The 17,716-nt window shown below is 45.3% G+C and overlaps 1 protein-coding gene and 24 non-coding genes across 27 annotated transcripts in view; all 25 read right to left on the bottom strand.

The window, feature by feature from the left end:
* itpr3 (inositol 1,4,5-trisphosphate receptor, type 3) overlaps positions 1–17,716 on the bottom strand; it is a 101,422-nt gene that overhangs the window by 45,478 nt on the left and 38,228 nt on the right. The window lies entirely within an intron of this gene.
* trnak-uuu (transfer RNA lysine (anticodon UUU)) lies at positions 89–161 on the bottom strand. Its single transcript has one exon. It is a non-coding gene; the product is annotated as a tRNA-Lys (tRNA).
* On the bottom strand, positions 839–911 carry trnak-uuu (transfer RNA lysine (anticodon UUU)). Its single transcript has one exon. It is a non-coding gene; the product is annotated as a tRNA-Lys (tRNA).
* trnak-uuu (transfer RNA lysine (anticodon UUU)) lies at positions 1,589–1,661 on the bottom strand. The gene has a single exon. It is a non-coding gene; the product is annotated as a tRNA-Lys (tRNA).
* Positions 2,339–2,411, bottom strand: trnak-uuu (transfer RNA lysine (anticodon UUU)). Its single transcript has one exon. It is a non-coding gene; the product is annotated as a tRNA-Lys (tRNA).
* trnak-uuu (transfer RNA lysine (anticodon UUU)) lies at positions 3,088–3,160 on the bottom strand. Its single transcript has one exon. It is a non-coding gene; the product is annotated as a tRNA-Lys (tRNA).
* trnak-uuu (transfer RNA lysine (anticodon UUU)) lies at positions 3,838–3,910 on the bottom strand. The gene has a single exon. It is a non-coding gene; the product is annotated as a tRNA-Lys (tRNA).
* Positions 4,588–4,660, bottom strand: trnak-uuu (transfer RNA lysine (anticodon UUU)). The gene has a single exon. It is a non-coding gene; the product is annotated as a tRNA-Lys (tRNA).
* On the bottom strand, positions 5,336–5,408 carry trnak-uuu (transfer RNA lysine (anticodon UUU)). The gene has a single exon. It is a non-coding gene; the product is annotated as a tRNA-Lys (tRNA).
* On the bottom strand, positions 6,075–6,147 carry trnak-uuu (transfer RNA lysine (anticodon UUU)). Its single transcript has one exon. It is a non-coding gene; the product is annotated as a tRNA-Lys (tRNA).
* On the bottom strand, positions 6,825–6,897 carry trnak-uuu (transfer RNA lysine (anticodon UUU)). The gene has a single exon. It is a non-coding gene; the product is annotated as a tRNA-Lys (tRNA).
* trnak-uuu (transfer RNA lysine (anticodon UUU)) lies at positions 7,575–7,647 on the bottom strand. Its single transcript has one exon. It is a non-coding gene; the product is annotated as a tRNA-Lys (tRNA).
* On the bottom strand, positions 8,325–8,397 carry trnak-uuu (transfer RNA lysine (anticodon UUU)). The gene has a single exon. It is a non-coding gene; the product is annotated as a tRNA-Lys (tRNA).
* On the bottom strand, positions 9,075–9,147 carry trnak-uuu (transfer RNA lysine (anticodon UUU)). Its single transcript has one exon. It is a non-coding gene; the product is annotated as a tRNA-Lys (tRNA).
* On the bottom strand, positions 9,823–9,895 carry trnak-uuu (transfer RNA lysine (anticodon UUU)). Its single transcript has one exon. It is a non-coding gene; the product is annotated as a tRNA-Lys (tRNA).
* trnak-uuu (transfer RNA lysine (anticodon UUU)) lies at positions 10,573–10,645 on the bottom strand. The gene has a single exon. It is a non-coding gene; the product is annotated as a tRNA-Lys (tRNA).
* trnak-uuu (transfer RNA lysine (anticodon UUU)) lies at positions 11,323–11,395 on the bottom strand. The gene has a single exon. It is a non-coding gene; the product is annotated as a tRNA-Lys (tRNA).
* trnak-uuu (transfer RNA lysine (anticodon UUU)) lies at positions 12,073–12,145 on the bottom strand. Its single transcript has one exon. It is a non-coding gene; the product is annotated as a tRNA-Lys (tRNA).
* Positions 12,821–12,893, bottom strand: trnak-uuu (transfer RNA lysine (anticodon UUU)). Its single transcript has one exon. It is a non-coding gene; the product is annotated as a tRNA-Lys (tRNA).
* Positions 13,571–13,643, bottom strand: trnak-uuu (transfer RNA lysine (anticodon UUU)). Its single transcript has one exon. It is a non-coding gene; the product is annotated as a tRNA-Lys (tRNA).
* trnak-uuu (transfer RNA lysine (anticodon UUU)) lies at positions 14,321–14,393 on the bottom strand. Its single transcript has one exon. It is a non-coding gene; the product is annotated as a tRNA-Lys (tRNA).
* trnak-uuu (transfer RNA lysine (anticodon UUU)) lies at positions 15,071–15,143 on the bottom strand. Its single transcript has one exon. It is a non-coding gene; the product is annotated as a tRNA-Lys (tRNA).
* Positions 15,821–15,893, bottom strand: trnak-uuu (transfer RNA lysine (anticodon UUU)). The gene has a single exon. It is a non-coding gene; the product is annotated as a tRNA-Lys (tRNA).
* On the bottom strand, positions 16,570–16,642 carry trnak-uuu (transfer RNA lysine (anticodon UUU)). Its single transcript has one exon. It is a non-coding gene; the product is annotated as a tRNA-Lys (tRNA).
* On the bottom strand, positions 17,318–17,390 carry trnak-uuu (transfer RNA lysine (anticodon UUU)). The gene has a single exon. It is a non-coding gene; the product is annotated as a tRNA-Lys (tRNA).

Here is a 17,716-nt window from a genome sequence, read left to right as displayed (position 1 = left end):
CAGCTCCACATACATGCAAGTCACCATGAACATTGATGACTGCAAGTGCAACAGGACACTTCACAACCATATTATACAACAAACTACTCGCCTGAACAGGGACTTGAACCCTGGACCCTCAGATTAAAAGTCTGATGCTCTACCGACTGAGCTATCCAGGCTTCACGAACAGCGCCCTCTGGAGGAGTTGACACGCTTAACTACAAATCTCCATTTCTATACTAAAACGCCTTGAAAAAGGTGCAACAACTAGGTGAGAGTAGACTTCCGCAAACTTCCAGGGAGTCCGTTTATACATGGTCCTGGGAAGTGTGCAAGTGCTGAGCCCTGTCCAACTCAACAATCTTGCTCATGTCCCCAAGCCCACTTGTAGCAGACGTCCTTGAAAGATGGCGATAGTGAGTTCTAGAGACAGTTCACAACCACATTAGACAACAAAATACTCGAGTCTGATGCTCTAATTGACAGGCATACCTACAAATCCCAATATCTAGACTAATCCACCATGAACTAGGTTCAGGGGTCCTTAAGCAGACAATGAGCAACGTCCAGAAGGTCGGTTTGGGGCGAAGACTATTCCAGACCGCTCGCAATCTTTTATTTTCACAATCCCAATGCAATGGGGAAAGATAAAGACACATCTCAATCATATTAGTGGTCTGCGATTTGGTCATCAACAACGCAAATATGTGTCTACGTGGAAATGTAGCCTCGAAGACTTCTGAGGGTAACATAGATAATCTGGCCAGTCAGCTCCACATACATGCAAGTCACCATGAACATTGATGACTGCAAGTGCAACAGGACACTTCACAACCATATTATACAACAAACTACTCGCCTGAACAGGGACTTGAACCCTGGACCCTCAGATTAAAAGTCTGATGCTCTACCGACTGAGCTATCCAGGCTTCACGAACAGCGCCCTCTGGAGGAGTTGACACGCTTAACTACAAATCTCCATTTCTATACTAAAACGCCTTGAAAAAGGTGCAACAACTAGGTGAGAGTAGACTTCCGCAAACTTCCAGGGAGTCCGTTTATACATGGTCCTGGGAAGTGTGCAAGTGCTGAGCCCTGTCCAACTCAACAATCTTGCTCATGTCCCCAAGCCCACTTGTAGCAGACGTCCTTGAAAGATGGCGATAGTGAGTTCTAGAGACAGTTCACAACCACATTAGACAACAAAATACTCGAGTCTGATGCTCTAATTGACAGGCATACCTACAAATCCCAATATCTAGACTAATCCACCATGAACTAGGTTCAGGGGTCCTTAAGCAGACAATGAGCAACGTCCAGAAGGTCGGTTTGGGGCGAAGACTATTCCAGACCGCTCGCAATCTTTTATTTTCACAATCCCAATGCAATGGGGAAAGATAAAGACACATCTCAATCATATTAGTGGTCTGCGATTTGGTCATCAACAACGCAAATATGTGTCTACGTGGAAATGTAGCCTCGAAGACTTCTGAGGGTAACATAGATAATCTGGCCAGTCAGCTCCACATACATGCAAGTCACCATGAACATTGATGACTGCAAGTGCAACAGGACACTTCACAACCATATTATACAACAAACTACTCGCCTGAACAGGGACTTGAACCCTGGACCCTCAGATTAAAAGTCTGATGCTCTACCGACTGAGCTATCCAGGCTTCACGAACAGCGCCCTCTGGAGGAGTTGACACGCTTAACTACAAATCTCCATTTCTATACTAAAACGCCTTGAAAAAGGTGCAACAACTAGGTGAGAGTAGACTTCCGCAAACTTCCAGGGAGTCCGTTTATACATGGTCCTGGGAAGTGTGCAAGTGCTGAGCCCTGTCCAACTCAACAATCTTGCTCATGTCCCCAAGCCCACTTGTAGCAGACGTCCATGAAAGATGGCGATAGTGAGTTCTAGAGACAGTTCACAACCACATTAGACAACAAAATACTCGAGTCTGATGCTCTAATTGACAGGCATACCTACAAATCCCAATATCTAGACTAATCCACCATGAACTAGGTTCAGGGGTCCTTAAGCAGACAATGAGCAACGTCCAGAAGGTCGGTTTGGGGCGAAGACTATTCCAGACCGCTCGCAATCTTTTATTTTCACAATCCCAATGCAATGGGGAAAGATAAAGACACATCTCAATCATATTAGTGGTCTGCGATTTGGTCATCAACAACGCAAATATGTGTCTACGTGGAAATGTAGCCTCGAAGACTTCTGAGGGTAACATAGATAATCTGGCCAGTCAGCTCCACATACATGCAAGTCACCATGAACATTGATGACTGCAAGTGCAACAGGACACTTCACAACCATATTATACAACAAACTACTCGCCTGAACAGGGACTTGAACCCTGGACCCTCAGATTAAAAGTCTGATGCTCTACCGACTGAGCTATCCAGGCTTCACGAACAGCGCCCTCTGGAGGAGTTGACACGCTTAACTACAAATCTCCATTTCTATACTAAAACGCCTTGAAAAAGGTGCAACAACTAGGTGAGAGTAGACTTCCGCAAACTTCCAGGGAGTCCGTTTATACATGGTCCTGGGAAGTGTGCAAGTGCTGAGCCCTGTCCAACTCAACAATCTTGCTCATGTCCCCAAGCCCACTTGTAGCAGAGTCCTTGAAAGATGGCGATAGTGAGTTCTAGAGACAGTTCACAACCACATTAGACAACAAAATACTCGAGTCTGATGCTCTAATTGACAGGCATACCTACAAATCCCAATATCTAGACTAATCCTCCATGAACTAGGTTCAGGGGTCCTTAAGCAGACAATGAGCAACGTCCAGAAGGTCGGTTTGGGGCGAAGACTATTCCAGACCGCTCGCAATCTTTTATTTTCACAATCCCAATGCAATGGGGAAAGATAAAGACACATCTCAATCATATTAGTGGTCTGCGATTTGGTCATCAACAACGCAAATATGTGTCTACGTGGAAATGTAGCCTCGAAGACTTCTGAGGGTAACATAGATAATCTGGCCAGTCAGCTCCACATACATGCAAGTCACCATGAACATTGATGACTGCAAGTGCAACAGGACACTTCACAACCATATTATACAACAAACTACTCGCCTGAACAGGGACTTGAACCCTGGACCCTCAGATTAAAAGTCTGATGCTCTACCGACTGAGCTATCCAGGCTTCACGAACAGCGCCCTCTGGAGGAGTTGACACGCTTAACTACAAATCTCCATTTCTATACTAAAACGCCTTGAAAAAGGTGCAACAACTAGGTGAGAGTAGACTTCCGCAAACTTCCAGGGAGTCCGTTTATACATGGTCCTGGGAAGTGTGCAAGTGCTGAGCCCTGTCCAACTCAACAATCTTGCTCATGTCCCCAAGCCCACTTGTAGCAGACGTCCTTGAAAGATGGCGATAGTGAGTTCTAGAGACAGTTCACAACCACATTAGACAACAAAATACTCGAGTCTGATGCTCTAATTGACAGGCATACCTACAAATCCCAATATCTAGACTAATCCACCATGAACTAGGTTCAGGGGTCCTTAAGCAGACAATGAGCAACGTCCAGAAGGTCGGTTTGGGGCGAAGACTATTCCAGACCGCTCGCAATCTTTTATTTTCACAATCCCAATGCAATGGGGAAAGATAAAGACACATCTCAATCATATTAGTGGTCTGCGATTTGGTCATCAACAACGCAAATATGTGTCTACGTGGAAATGTAGCCTCGAAGACTTCTGAGGGTAACATAGATAATCTGGCCAGTCAGCTCCACATACATGCAAGTCACCATGAACATTGATGACTGCAAGTGCAACAGGACACTTCACAACCATATTATACAACAAACTACTCGCCTGAACAGGGACTTGAACCCTGGACCCTCAGATTAAAAGTCTGATGCTCTACCGACTGAGCTATCCAGGCTTCACGAACAGCGCCCTCTGGAGGAGTTGACACGCTTAACTACAAATCTCCATTTCTATACTAAAACGCCTTGAAAAAGGTGCAACAACTAGGTGAGAGTAGACTTCCGCAAACTTCCAGGGAGTCCGTTTATACATGGTCCTGGGAAGTGTGCAAGTGCTGAGCCCTGTCCAACTCAACAATCTTGCTCATGTCCCCAAGCCCACTTGTAGCAGACGTCCTTGAAAGATGGCGATAGTGAGTTCTAGAGACAGTTCACAACCACATTAGACAACAAAATACTCGAGTCTGATGCTCTAATTGACAGGCATACCTACAAATCCCAATATCTAGACTAATCCACCATGAACTAGGTTCAGGGGTCCTTAAGCAGACAATGAGCAACGTCCAGAAGGTCGGTTTGGGGCGAAGACTATTCCAGACCGCTCGCAATCTTTTATTTTCACAATCCCAATGCAATGGGGAAAGATAAAGACACATCTCAATCATATTAGTGGTCTGCGATTTGGTCATCAACAACGCAAATATGTGTCTACGTGGAAATGTAGCCTCGAAGACTTCTGAGGGTAACATAGATAATCTGGCCAGTCAGCTCCACATACATGCAAGTCACCATGAACATTGATGACTGCAAGTGCAACAGGACACTTCACAACCATATTATACAACAAACTACTCGCCTGAACAGGGACTTGAACCCTGGACCCTCAGATTAAAAGTCTGATGCTCTACCGACTGAGCTATCCAGGCTTCACGAACAGCGCCCTCTGGAGGAGTTGACACGCTTAACTACAAATCTCCATTTCTATACTAAAACGCCTTGAAAAAGGTGCAACAACTAGGTGAGAGTAGACTTCCGCAAACTTCCAGGGAGTCCGTTTATACATGGTCCTGGGAAGTGTGCAAGTGCTGAGCCCTGTCCAACTCAACAATCTTGCTCATGTCCCCAAGCCCACTTGTAGCAAGTCCTTGAAAGATGGCGATAGTGAGTTCTAGAGACAGTTCACAACCACATTAGACAACAAAATACTCGAGTCTGATGCTCTAATTGACAGGCATACCTACAAATCCCAATATCTAGACTAATCCACCATGAACTAGGTTCAGGGGTCCTTAAGCAGACAATGAGCAACGTCCAGAAGGTCGGTTTGGGGCGAAGACTATTCCAGACCGCTCGCAATCTTTTATTTTCACAATCCCAATGCAATGGGGAAAGATAAAGACACATCTCAATCATATTAGTGGTCTGCGATTTGGTCATCAACAACGCAAATATGTGTCTACGTGGAAATGTAGCCTCGAAGACTTCTGAGGGTAACATAGATAATCTGGCCAGTCAGCTCCACATACATGCAAGTCACCATGAACATTGATGACTGCAAGTGCAACAGGACACTTCACAACCATATTATACAACAAACTACTCGCCTGAACAGGGACTTGAACCCTGGACCCTCAGATTAAAAGTCTGATGCTCTACCGACTGAGCTATCCAGGCTTCACGAAGAGCGCCCTCTGGAGGAGTTGACACGCTTAACTACAAATCTCCATTTCTATACTAAAACGCCTTGAAAAAGGTGCAACAACTAGGTGAGAGTAGACTTCCGCAAACTTCCAGGGAGTCCGTTTATACATGGTCCTGGGAAGTGTGCAAGTGCTGAGCCCTGTCCAACTCAACAATCTTGCTCATGTCCCCAAGCCCACTTGTAGCAGACGTCCTTGAAAGATGGCGATAGTGAGTTCTAGAGACAGTTCACAACCACATTAGACAACAAAATACTCGAGTCTGATGCTCTAATTGACAGGCATACCTACAAATCCCAATATCTAGACTAATCCACCATGGGGGTCCTTAAGCAGACAATGAGCAACGTCCAGAAGGTCGGTTTGGGGCGAAGACTATTCCAGACCGCTCGCAATCTTTTATTTTCACAATCCCAATGCAATGGGGAAAGATAAAGACACATCTCAATCATATTAGTGGTCTGCGATTTGGTCATCAACAACGCAAATATGTGTCTACGTGGAAATGTAGCCTCGAAGACTTCTGAGGGTAACATAGATAATCTGGCCAGTCAGCTCCACATACATGCAAGTCACCATGAACATTGATGACTGCAAGTGCAACAGGACACTTCACAACCATATTATACAACAAACTACTCGCCTGAACAGGGACTTGAACCCTGGACCCTCAGATTAAAAGTCTGATGCTCTACCGACTGAGCTATCCAGGCTTCACGAACAGCGCCCTCTGGAGGAGTTGGCACGCTTAACTACAAATCTCCATTTCTATACTAAAACGCCTTGAAAAAGGTGCAACAACTAGGTGAGAGTAGACTTCCGCAAACTTCCAGGGAGTCCGTTTATACATGGTCCTGGGAAGTGTGCAAGTGCTGAGCCCTGTCCAACTCAACAATCTTGCTCATGTCCCCAAGCCCACTTGTAGCAGACGTCCTTGAAAGATGGCGATAGTGAGTTCTAGAGACAGTTCACAACCACATTAGACAACAAAATACTCGAGTCTGATGCTCTAATTGACAGGCATACCTACAAATCCCAATATCTAGACTAATCCACCATGAACTAGGTTCAGGGGTCCTTAAGCAGACAATGAGCAACGTCCAGAAGGTCGGTTTGGGGCGAAGACTATTCCAGACCGCTCGCAATCTTTTATTTTCACAATCCCAATGCAATGGGGAAAGATAAAGACACATCTCAATCATATTAGTGGTCTGCGATTTGGTCATCAACAACGCAAATATGTGTCTACGTGGAAATGTAGCCTCGAAGACTTCTGAGGGTAACATAGATAATCTGGCCAGTCAGCTCCACATACATGCAAGTCACCATGAACATTGATGACTGCAAGTGCAACAGGACACTTCACAACCATATTATACAACAAACTACTCGCCTGAACAGGGACTTGAACCCTGGACCCTCAGATTAAAAGTCTGATGCTCTACCGACTGAGCTATCCAGGCTTCACGAACAGCGCCCTCTGGAGGAGTTGACACGCTTAACTACAAATCTCCATTTCTATACTAAAACGCCTTGAAAAAGGTGCAACAACTAGGTGAGAGTAGACTTCCGCAAACTTCCAGGGAGTCCGTTTATACATGGTCCTGGGAAGTGTGCAAGTGCTGAGCCCTGTCCAACTCAACAATCTTGCTCATGTCCCCAAGCCCACTTGTAGCAGACGTCCATGAAAGATGGCGATAGTGAGTTCTAGAGACAGTTCACAACCACATTAGACAACAAAATACTCGAGTCTGATGCTCTAATTGACAGGCATACCTACAAATCCCAATATCTAGACTAATCCTCCATGAACTAGGTTCAGGGGTCCTTAAGCAGACAATGAGCAACGTCCAGAAGGTCGGTTTGGGGCGAAGACTATTCCAGACCGCTCGCAATCTTTTATTTTCACAATCCCAATGCAATGGGGAAAGATAAAGACACATCTCAATCATATTAGTGGTCTGCGATTTGGTCATCAACAACGCAAATATGTGTCTACGTGGAAATGTAGCCTCGAAGACTTCTGAGGGTAACATAGATAATCTGGCCAGTCAGCTCCACATACATGCAAGTCACCATGAACATTGATGACTGCAAGTGCAACAGGACACTTCACAACCATATTATACAACAAACTACTCGCCTGAACAGGGACTTGAACCCTGGACCCTCAGATTAAAAGTCTGATGCTCTACCGACTGAGCTATCCAGGCTTCACGAACAGCGCCCTCTGGAGGAGTTGACACGCTTAACTACAAATCTCCATTTCTATACTAAAACGCCTTGAAAAAGGTGCAACAACTAGGTGAGAGTAGACTTCCGCAAACTTCCAGGGAGTCCGTTTATACATGGTCCTGGGAAGTGTGCAAGTGCTGAGCCCTGTCCAACTCAACAATCTTGCTCATGTCCCCAAGCCCACTTGTAGCAGACGTCCTTGAAAGATGGCGATAGTGAGTTCTAGAGACAGTTCACAACCACATTAGACAACAAAATACTCGAGTCTGATGCTCTAATTGACAGGCATACCTACAAATCCCAATATCTAGACTAATCCACCATGAACTAGGTTCAGGGGTCCTTAAGCAGACAATGAGCAACGTCCAGAAGGTCGGTTTGGGGCGAAGACTATTCCAGACCGCTCGCAATCTTTTATTTTCACAATCCCAATGCAATGGGGAAAGATAAAGACACATCTCAATCATATTAGTGGTCTGCGATTTGGTCATCAACAACGCAAATATGTGTCTACGTGGAAATGTAGCCTCGAAGACTTCTGAGGGTAACATAGATAATCTGGCCAGTCAGCTCCACATACATGCAAGTCACCATGAACATTGATGACTGCAAGTGCAACAGGACACTTCACAACCATATTATACAACAAACTACTCGCCTGAACAGGGACTTGAACCCTGGACCCTCAGATTAAAAGTCTGATGCTCTACCGACTGAGCTATCCAGGCTTCACGAACAGCGCCCTCTGGAGGAGTTGACACGCTTAACTACAAATCTCCATTTCTATACTAAAACGCCTTGAAAAAGGTGCAACAACTAGGTGAGAGTAGACTTCCGCAAACTTCCAGGGAGTCCGTTTATACATGGTCCTGGGAAGTGTGCAAGTGCTGAGCCCTGTCCAACTCAACAATCTTGCTCATGTCCCCAAGCCCACTTGTAGCAGACGTCCTTGAAAGATGGCGATAGTGAGTTCTAGAGACAGTTCACAACCACATTAGACAACAAAATACTCGAGTCTGATGCTCTAATTGACAGGCATACCTACAAATCCCAATATCTAGACTAATCCACCATGAACTAGGTTCAGGGGTCCTTAAGCAGACAATGAGCAACGTCCAGAAGGTCGGTTTGGGGCGAAGACTATTCCAGACCGCTCGCAATCTTTTATTTTCACAATCCCAATGCAATGGGGAAAGATAAAGACACATCTCAATCATATTAGTGGTCTGCGATTTGGTCATCAACAACGCAAATATGTGTCTACGTGGAAATGTAGCCTCGAAGACTTCTGAGGGTAACATAGATAATCTGGCCAGTCAGCTCCACATACATGCAAGTCACCATGAACATTGATGACTGCAAGTGCAACAGGACACTTCACAACCATATTATACAACAAACTACTCGCCTGAACAGGGACTTGAACCCTGGACCCTCAGATTAAAAGTCTGATGCTCTACCGACTGAGCTATCCAGGCTTCACGAACAGCGCCCTCTGGAGGAGTTGACACGCTTAACTACAAATCTCCATTTCTATACTAAAACGCCTTGAAAAAGGTGCAACAACTAGGTGAGAGTAGACTTCCGCAAACTTCCAGGGAGTCCGTTTATACATGGTCCTGGGAAGTGTGCAAGTGCTGAGCCCTGTCCAACTCAACAATCTTGCTCATGTCCCCAAGCCCACTTGTAGCAAGTCCTTGAAAGATGGCGATAGTGAGTTCTAGAGACAGTTCACAACCACATTAGACAACAAAATACTCGAGTCTGATGCTCTAATTGACAGGCATACCTACAAATCCCAATATCTAGACTAATCCACCATGAACTAGGTTCAGGGGTCCTTAAGCAGACAATGAGCAACGTCCAGAAGGTCGGTTTGGGGCGAAGACTATTCCAGACCGCTCGCAATCTTTTATTTTCACAATCCCAATGCAATGGGGAAAGATAAAGACACATCTCAATCATATTAGTGGTCTGCGATTTGGTCATCAACAACGCAAATATGTGTCTACGTGGAAATGTAGCCTCGAAGACTTCTGAGGGTAACATAGATAATCTGGCCAGTCAGCTCCACATACATGCAAGCCACCATGAACATTGATGACTGCAAGTGCAACAGGACACTTCACAACCATATTATACAACAAACTACTCGCCTGAACAGGGACTTGAACCCTGGACCCTCAGATTAAAAGTCTGATGCTCTACCGACTGAGCTATCCAGGCTTCACGAACAGCGCCCTCTGGAGGAGTTGACACGCTTAACTACAAATCTCCATTTCTATACTAAAACGCCTTGAAAAAGGTGCAACAACTAGGTGAGAGTAGACTTCCGCAAACTTCCAGGGAGTCCGTTTATACATGGTCCTGGGAAGTGTGCAAGTGCTGAGCCCTGTCCAACTCAACAATCTTGCTCATGTCCCCAAGCCCACTTGTAGCAGACGTCCTTGAAAGATGGCGATAGTGAGTTCTAGAGACAGTTCACAACCACATTAGACAACAAAATACTCGAGTCTGATGCTCTAATTGACAGGCATACCTACAAATCCCAATATCTAGACTAATCCTCCATGAACTAGGTTCAGGGGTCCTTAAGCAGACAATGAGCAACGTCCAGAAGGTCGGTTTGGGGCGAAGACTATTCCAGACCGCTCGCAATCTTTTATTTTCACAATCCCAATGCAATGGGGAAAGATAAAGACACATCTCAATCATATTAGTGGTCTGCGATTTGGTCATCAACAACGCAAATATGTGTCTACGTGGAAATGTAGCCTCGAAGACTTCTGAGGGTAACATAGATAATCTGGCCAGTCAGCTCCACATACATGCAAGTCACCATGAACATTGATGACTGCAAGTGCAACAGGACACTTCACAACCATATTATACAACAAACTACTCGCCTGAACAGGGACTTGAACCCTGGACCCTCAGATTAAAAGTCTGATGCTCTACCGACTGAGCTATCCAGGCTTCACGAACAGCGCCCTCTGGAGGAGTTGACACGCTTAACTACAAATCTCCATTTCTATACTAAAACGCCTTGAAAAAGGTGCAACAACTAGGTGAGAGTAGACTTCCGCAAACTTCCAGGGAGTCCGTTTATACATGGTCCTGGGAAGTGTGCAAGTGCTGAGCCCTGTCCAACTCAACAATCTTGCTCATGTCCCCAAGCCCACTTGTAGCAGACGTCCTTGAAAGATGGCGATAGTGAGTTCTAGAGACAGTTCACAACCACATTAGACAACAAAATACTCGAGTCTGATGCTCTAATTGACAGGCATACCTACAAATCCCAATATCTAGACTAATCCACCATGAACTAGGTTCAGGGGTCCTTAAGCAGACAATGAGCAACGTCCAGAAGGTCGGTTTGGGGCGAAGACTATTCCAGACCGCTCGCAATCTTTTATTTTCACAATCCCAATGCAATGGGGAAAGATAAAGACACATCTCAATCATATTAGTGGTCTGCGATTTGGTCATCAACAACGCAAATATGTGTCTACGTGGAAATGTAGCCTCGAAGACTTCTGAGGGTAACATAGATAATCTGGCCAGTCAGCTCCACATACATGCAAGTCACCATGAACATTGATGACTGCAAGTGCAACAGGACACTTCACAACCATATTATACAACAAACTACTCGCCTGAACAGGGACTTGAACCCTGGACCCTCAGATTAAAAGTCTGATGCTCTACCGACTGAGCTATCCAGGCTTCACGAACAGCGCCCTCTGGAGGAGTTGACACGCTTAACTACAAATCTCCATTTCTATACTAAAACGCCTTGAAAAAGGTGCAACAACTAGGTGAGAGTAGACTTCCGCAAACTTCCAGGGAGTCCGTTTATACATGGTCCTGGGAAGTGTGCAAGTGCTGAGCCCTGTCCAACTCAACAATCTTGCTCATGTCCCCAAGCCCACTTGTAGCAGACGTCCTTGAAAGATGGCGATAGTGAGTTCTAGAGACAGTTCACAACCACATTAGACAACAAAATACTCGAGTCTGATGCTCTAATTGACAGGCATACCTACAAATCCCAATATCTAGACTAATCCACCATGAACTAGGTTCAGGGGTCCTTAAGCAGACAATGAGCAACGTCCAGAAGGTCGGTTTGGGGCGAAGACTATTCCAGACCGCTCGCAATCTTTTATTTTCACAATCCCAATGCAATGGGGAAAGATAAAGACACATCTCAATCATATTAGTGGTCTGCGATTTGGTCATCAACAACGCAAATATGTGTCTACGTGGAAATGTAGCCTCGAAGACTTCTGAGGGTAACATAGATAATCTGGCCAGTCAGCTCCACATACATGCAAGTCACCATGAACATTGATGACTGCAAGTGCAACAGGACACTTCACAACCATATTATACAACAAACTACTCGCCTGAACAGGGACTTGAACCCTGGACCCTCAGATTAAAAGTCTGATGCTCTACCGACTGAGCTATCCAGGCTTCACGAACAGCGCCCTCTGGAGGAGTTGACACGCTTAACTACAAATCTCCATTTCTATACTAAAACGCCTTGAAAAAGGTGCAACAACTAGGTGAGAGTAGACTTCCGCAAACTTCCAGGGAGTCCGTTTATACATGGTCCTGGGAAGTGTGCAAGTGCTGAGCCCTGTCCAACTCAACAATCTTGCTCATGTCCCCAAGCCCACTTGTAGCAAGTCCTTGAAAGATGGCGATAGTGAGTTCTAGAGACAGTTCACAACCACATTAGACAACAAAATACTCGAGTCTGATGCTCTAATTGACAGGCATACCTACAAATCCCAATATCTAGACTAATCCACCATGAACTAGGTTCAGGGGTCCTTAAGCAGACAATGAGCAACGTCCAGAAGGTCGGTTTGGGGCGAAGACTATTCCAGACCGCTCGCAATCTTTTATTTTCACAATCCCAATGCAATGGGGAAAGATAAAGACACATCTCAATCATATTAGCGGTCTGCGATTTGGTCATCAACAACGCAAATATGTGTCTACGTGGAAATGTAGCCTCGAAGACTTCTGAGGGTAACATAGATAATCTGGCCAGTCAGCTCCACATACATGCAAGTCACCATGAACATTGATGACTGCAAGTGCAACAGGACACTTCACAACCATATTATACAACAAACTACTCGCCTGAACAGGGACTTGAACCCTGGACCCTCAGATTAAAAGTCTGATGCTCTACCGACTGAGCTATCCAGGCTTCACGAACAGCGCCCTCTGGAGGAGTTGACACGCTTAACTACAAATCTCCATTTCTATACTAAAACGCCTTGAAAAAGGTGCAACAACTAGGTGAGAGTAGACTTCCGCAAACTTCCAGGGAGTCCGTTTATACATGGTCCTGGGAAGTGTGCAAGTGCTGAGCCCTGTCCAACTCAACAATCTTGCTCATGTCCCCAAGCCCACTTGTAGCAGACGTCCTTGAAAGATGGCGATAGTGAGTTCTAGAGACAGTTCACAACCACATTAGACAACAAAATACTCGAGTCTGATGCTCTAATTGACAGGCATACCTACAAATCCCAATATCTAGACTAATCCACCATGAACTAGGTTCAGGGGTCCTTAAGCAGACAATGAGCAACGTCCAGAAGGTCGGTTTGGGGCGAAGACTATTCCAGACCGCTCGCAATCTTTTATTTTCACAATCCCAATGCAATGGGGAAAGATAAAGACACATCTCAATCATATTAGTGGTCTGCGATTTGGTCATCAACAACGCAAATATGTGTCTACGTGGAAATGTAGCCTCGAAGACTTCTGAGGGTAACATAGATAATCTGGCCAGTCAGCTCCACATACATGCAAGTCACCATGAACATTGATGACTGCAAGTGCAACAGGACACTTCACAACCATATTATACAACAAACTACTCGCCTGAACAGGGACTTGAACCCTGGACCCTCAGATTAAAAGTCTGATGCTCTACCGACTGAGCTATCCAGGCTTCACGAACAGCGCCCTCTGGAGGAGTTGACACGCTTAACTACAAATCTCCATTTCTATACTAAAACGCCTTGAAAAAGGTGCAACAACTAGGTGAGAGTAGACTTCCGCAAACTTCCAGGGAGTCCGTTTATACATGGTCCTGGGAAGTGTGCAAGTGCTGAGCCCTGTCCAACTCAACAATCTTGCTCATGTCCCCAAGCCCACTTGTAGCAGACGTCCTTGAAAGATGGCGATAGTGAGTTCTAGAGACAGTTCACAACCACATTAGACAACAAAATACTCGAGTCTGATGCTCTAATTGACAGGCATACCTACAAATCCCAATATCTAGACTAATCCTCCATGAACTAGGTTCAGGGGTCCTTAAGCAGACAATGAGCAACGTCCAGAAGGTCGGTTTGGGGCGAAGACTATTCCAGACCGCTCGCAATCTTTTATTTTCACAATCCCAATGCAATGGGGAAAGATAAAGACACATCTCAATCATATTAGTGGTCTGCGATTTGGTCATCAACAACGCAAATATGTGTCTACGTGGAAATGTAGCCTCGAAGACTTCTGAGGGTAACATAGATAATCTGGCCAGTCAGCTCCACATACATGCAAGTCACCATGAACATTGATGACTGCAAGTGCAACAGGACACTTCACAACCATATTATACAACAAACTACTCGCCTGAACAGGGACTTGAACCCTGGACCCTCAGATTAAAAGTCTGATGCTCTACCGACTGAGCTATCCAGGCTTCACGAACAGCGCCCTCTGGAGGAGTTGACACGCTTAACTACAAATCTCCATTTCTATACTAAAACGCCTTGAAAAAGGTGCAACAACTAGGTGAGAGTAGACTTCCGCAAACTTCCAGGGAGTCCGTTTATACATGGTCCTGGGAAGTGTGCAAGTGCTGAGCCCTGTCCAACTCAACAATCTTGCTCATGTCCCCAAGCCCACTTGTAGCAGACGTCCATGAAAGATGGCGATAGTGAGTTCTAGAGACAGTTCACAACCACATTAGACAACAAAATACTCGAGTCTGATGCTCTAATTGACAGGCATACCTACAAATCCCAATATCTAGACTAATCCACCATGAACTAGGTTCAGGGGTCCTTAAGCAGACAATGAGCAACGTCCAGAAGGTCGGTTTGGGGCGAAGACTATTCCAGACCGCTCGCAATCTTTTATTTTCACAATCCCAATGCAATGGGGAAAGATAAAGACACATCTCAATCATATTAGTGGTCTGCGATTTGGTCATCAACAACGCAAATATGTGTCTACGTGGAAATGTAGCCTCGAAGACTTCTGAGGGTAACATAGATAATCTGGCCAGTCAGCTCCACATACATGCAAGTCACCATGAACATTGATGACTGCAAGTGCAACAGGACACTTCACAACCATATTATACAACAAACTACTCGCCTGAACAGGGACTTGAACCCTGGACCCTCAGATTAAAAGTCTGATGCTCTACCGACTGAGCTATCCAGGCTTCACGAACAGCGCCCTCTGGAGGAGTTGACACGCTTAACTACAAATCTCCATTTCTATACTAAAACGCCTTGAAAAAGGTGCAACAACTAGGTGAGAGTAGACTTCCGCAAACTTCCAGGGAGTCCGTTTATACATGGTCCTGGGAAGTGTGCAAGTGCTGAGCCCTGTCCAACTCAACAATCTTGCTCATGTCCCCAAGCCCACTTGTAGCAGACGTCCTTGAAAGATGGCGATAGTGAGTTCTAGAGACAGTTCACAACCACATTAGACAACAAAATACTCGAGTCTGATGCTCTAATTGACAGGCATACCTACAAATCCCAATATCTAGACTAATCCACCATGAACTAGGTTCAGGGGTCCTTAAGCAGACAATGAGCAACGTCCAGAAGGTCGGTTTGGGGCGAAGACTATTCCAGACCGCTCGCAATCTTTTATTTTCACAATCCCAATGCAATGGGGAAAGATAAAGACACATCTCAATCATATTAGTGGTCTGCGATTTGGTCATCAACAACGCAAATATGTGTCTACGTGGAAATGTAGCCTCGAAGACTTCTGAGGGTAACATAGATAATCTGGCCAGTCAGCTCCACATACATGCAAGTCACCATGAACATTGATGACTGCAAGTGCAACAGGACACTTCACAACCATATTATACAACAAACTACTCGCCTGAACAGGGACTTGAACCCTGGACCCTCAGATTAAAAGTCTGATGCTCTACCGACTGAGCTATCCAGGCTTCACGAACAGCGCCCTCTGGAGGAGTTGACACGCTTAACTACAAATCTCCATTTCTATACTAAAACGCCTTGAAAAAGGTGCAACAACTAGGTGAGAGTAGACTTCCGCAAACTTCCAGGGAGTCCGTTTATACATGGTCCTGGGAAGTGTGCAAGTGCTGAGCCCTGTCCAACTCAACAATCTTGCTCATGTCCCCAAGCCCACTTGTAGCAGACGTCCTTGAAAGATGGCGATAGTGAGTTCTAGAGACAGTTCACAACCACATTAGACAACAAAATACTCGAGTCTGATGCTCTAATTGACAGGCATACCTACAAATCCCAATATCTAGACTAATCCACCATGAACTAGGTCAGGGGTCCTTAAGCAGACAATGAGCAACGTCCAGAAGGTCGGTTTGGGGCGAAGACTATTCCAGACCGCTCGCAATCTTTTATTTTCACAATCCCAATGCAATGGGGAAAGATAAAGACACATCTCAATCATATTAGTGGTCTGCGATTTGGTCATCAACAACGCAAATATGTGTCTACGTGGAAATGTAGCCTCGAAGACTTCTGAGGGTAACATAGATAATCTGGCCAGTCAGCTCCACATACATGCAAGTCACCATGAACATTGATGACTGCAAGTGCAACAGGACACTTCACAACCATATTATACAACAAACTACTCGCCTGAACAGGGACTTGAACCCTGGACCCTCAGATTAAAAGTCTGATGCTCTACCGACTGAGCTATCCAGGCTTCACGAACAGCGCCCTCTGGAGGAGTTGACACGCTTAACTACAAATCTCCATTTCTATACTAAAACGCCTTGAAAAAGGTGCAACAACTAGGTGAGAGTAGACTTCCACAAACTTCCAGGGAGTCCGTTTATACATGGTCCTGGGAAGTGTGAAAGTGCTGAGCCCTGTCCAACTCAACAATCTTGCTCATGTCCCCAAGCCCACTTGTAGCAAGTCCTTGAAAGATGGCGATAGTGAGTTCTAGAGACAGTTCACAACCACATTAGACAACAAAATACTCGAGTCTGATGCTCTAATTGACAGGCATACCTACAAATCCCAATATCTAGACTAATCCTCCATGAACTAGGTTCAGGGGTCCTTAAGCAGACAATGAGCAACGTCCAGAAGGTCGGTTTGGGGCGAAGACTATTCCAGACCGCTCGCAATCTTTTATTTTCACAATCCCAATGCAATGGGGAAAGATAAAGACACATCTCAATCATATTAGTGGTCTGCGATTTGGTCATCAACAACGCAAATATGTGTCTACGTGGAAATGTAGCCTCGAAGACTTCTGAGGGTAACATAGATAATCTGGCCAGTCAGCTCCACATACATGCAAGTCACCATGAACATTGATGACTGCAAGTGCAACAGGACACTTCACAACCATATTATACAACAAACTACTCGCCTGAACAGGGACTTGAACCCTGGACCCTCAGATTAAAAGTCTGATGCTCTACCGACTGAGCTATCCAGGCTTCACGAACAGCGCCCTCTGGAGGAGTTGACACGCTTAACTACAAATCTCCATTTCTATACTAAAACGCCTTGAAAAAGGTGCAACAACTAGGTGAGAGTAGACTTCCGCAAACTTCCAGGGAGTCCGTTTATACATGGTCCTGGGAAGTGTGCAAGTGCTGAGCCCTGTCCAACTCAACAATCTTGCTCATGTCCCCAAGCCCACTTGTAGCAGACGTCCATGAAAGATGGCGATAGTGAGTTCTAGAGACAGTTCACAACCACATTAGACAACAAAATACTCGAGTCTGATGCTCTAATTGACAGGCATACCTACAAATCCCAA

The sequence above is a fragment of the Dicentrarchus labrax genome, unplaced genomic scaffold, assembly GCF_905237075.1.
Source record: "Dicentrarchus labrax unplaced genomic scaffold, dlabrax2021, whole genome shotgun sequence".
Taxonomy (NCBI): domain Eukaryota; kingdom Metazoa; phylum Chordata; class Actinopteri; family Moronidae; genus Dicentrarchus; species Dicentrarchus labrax.
This window is presented reverse-complemented; position numbering and strand designations above follow the sequence as displayed.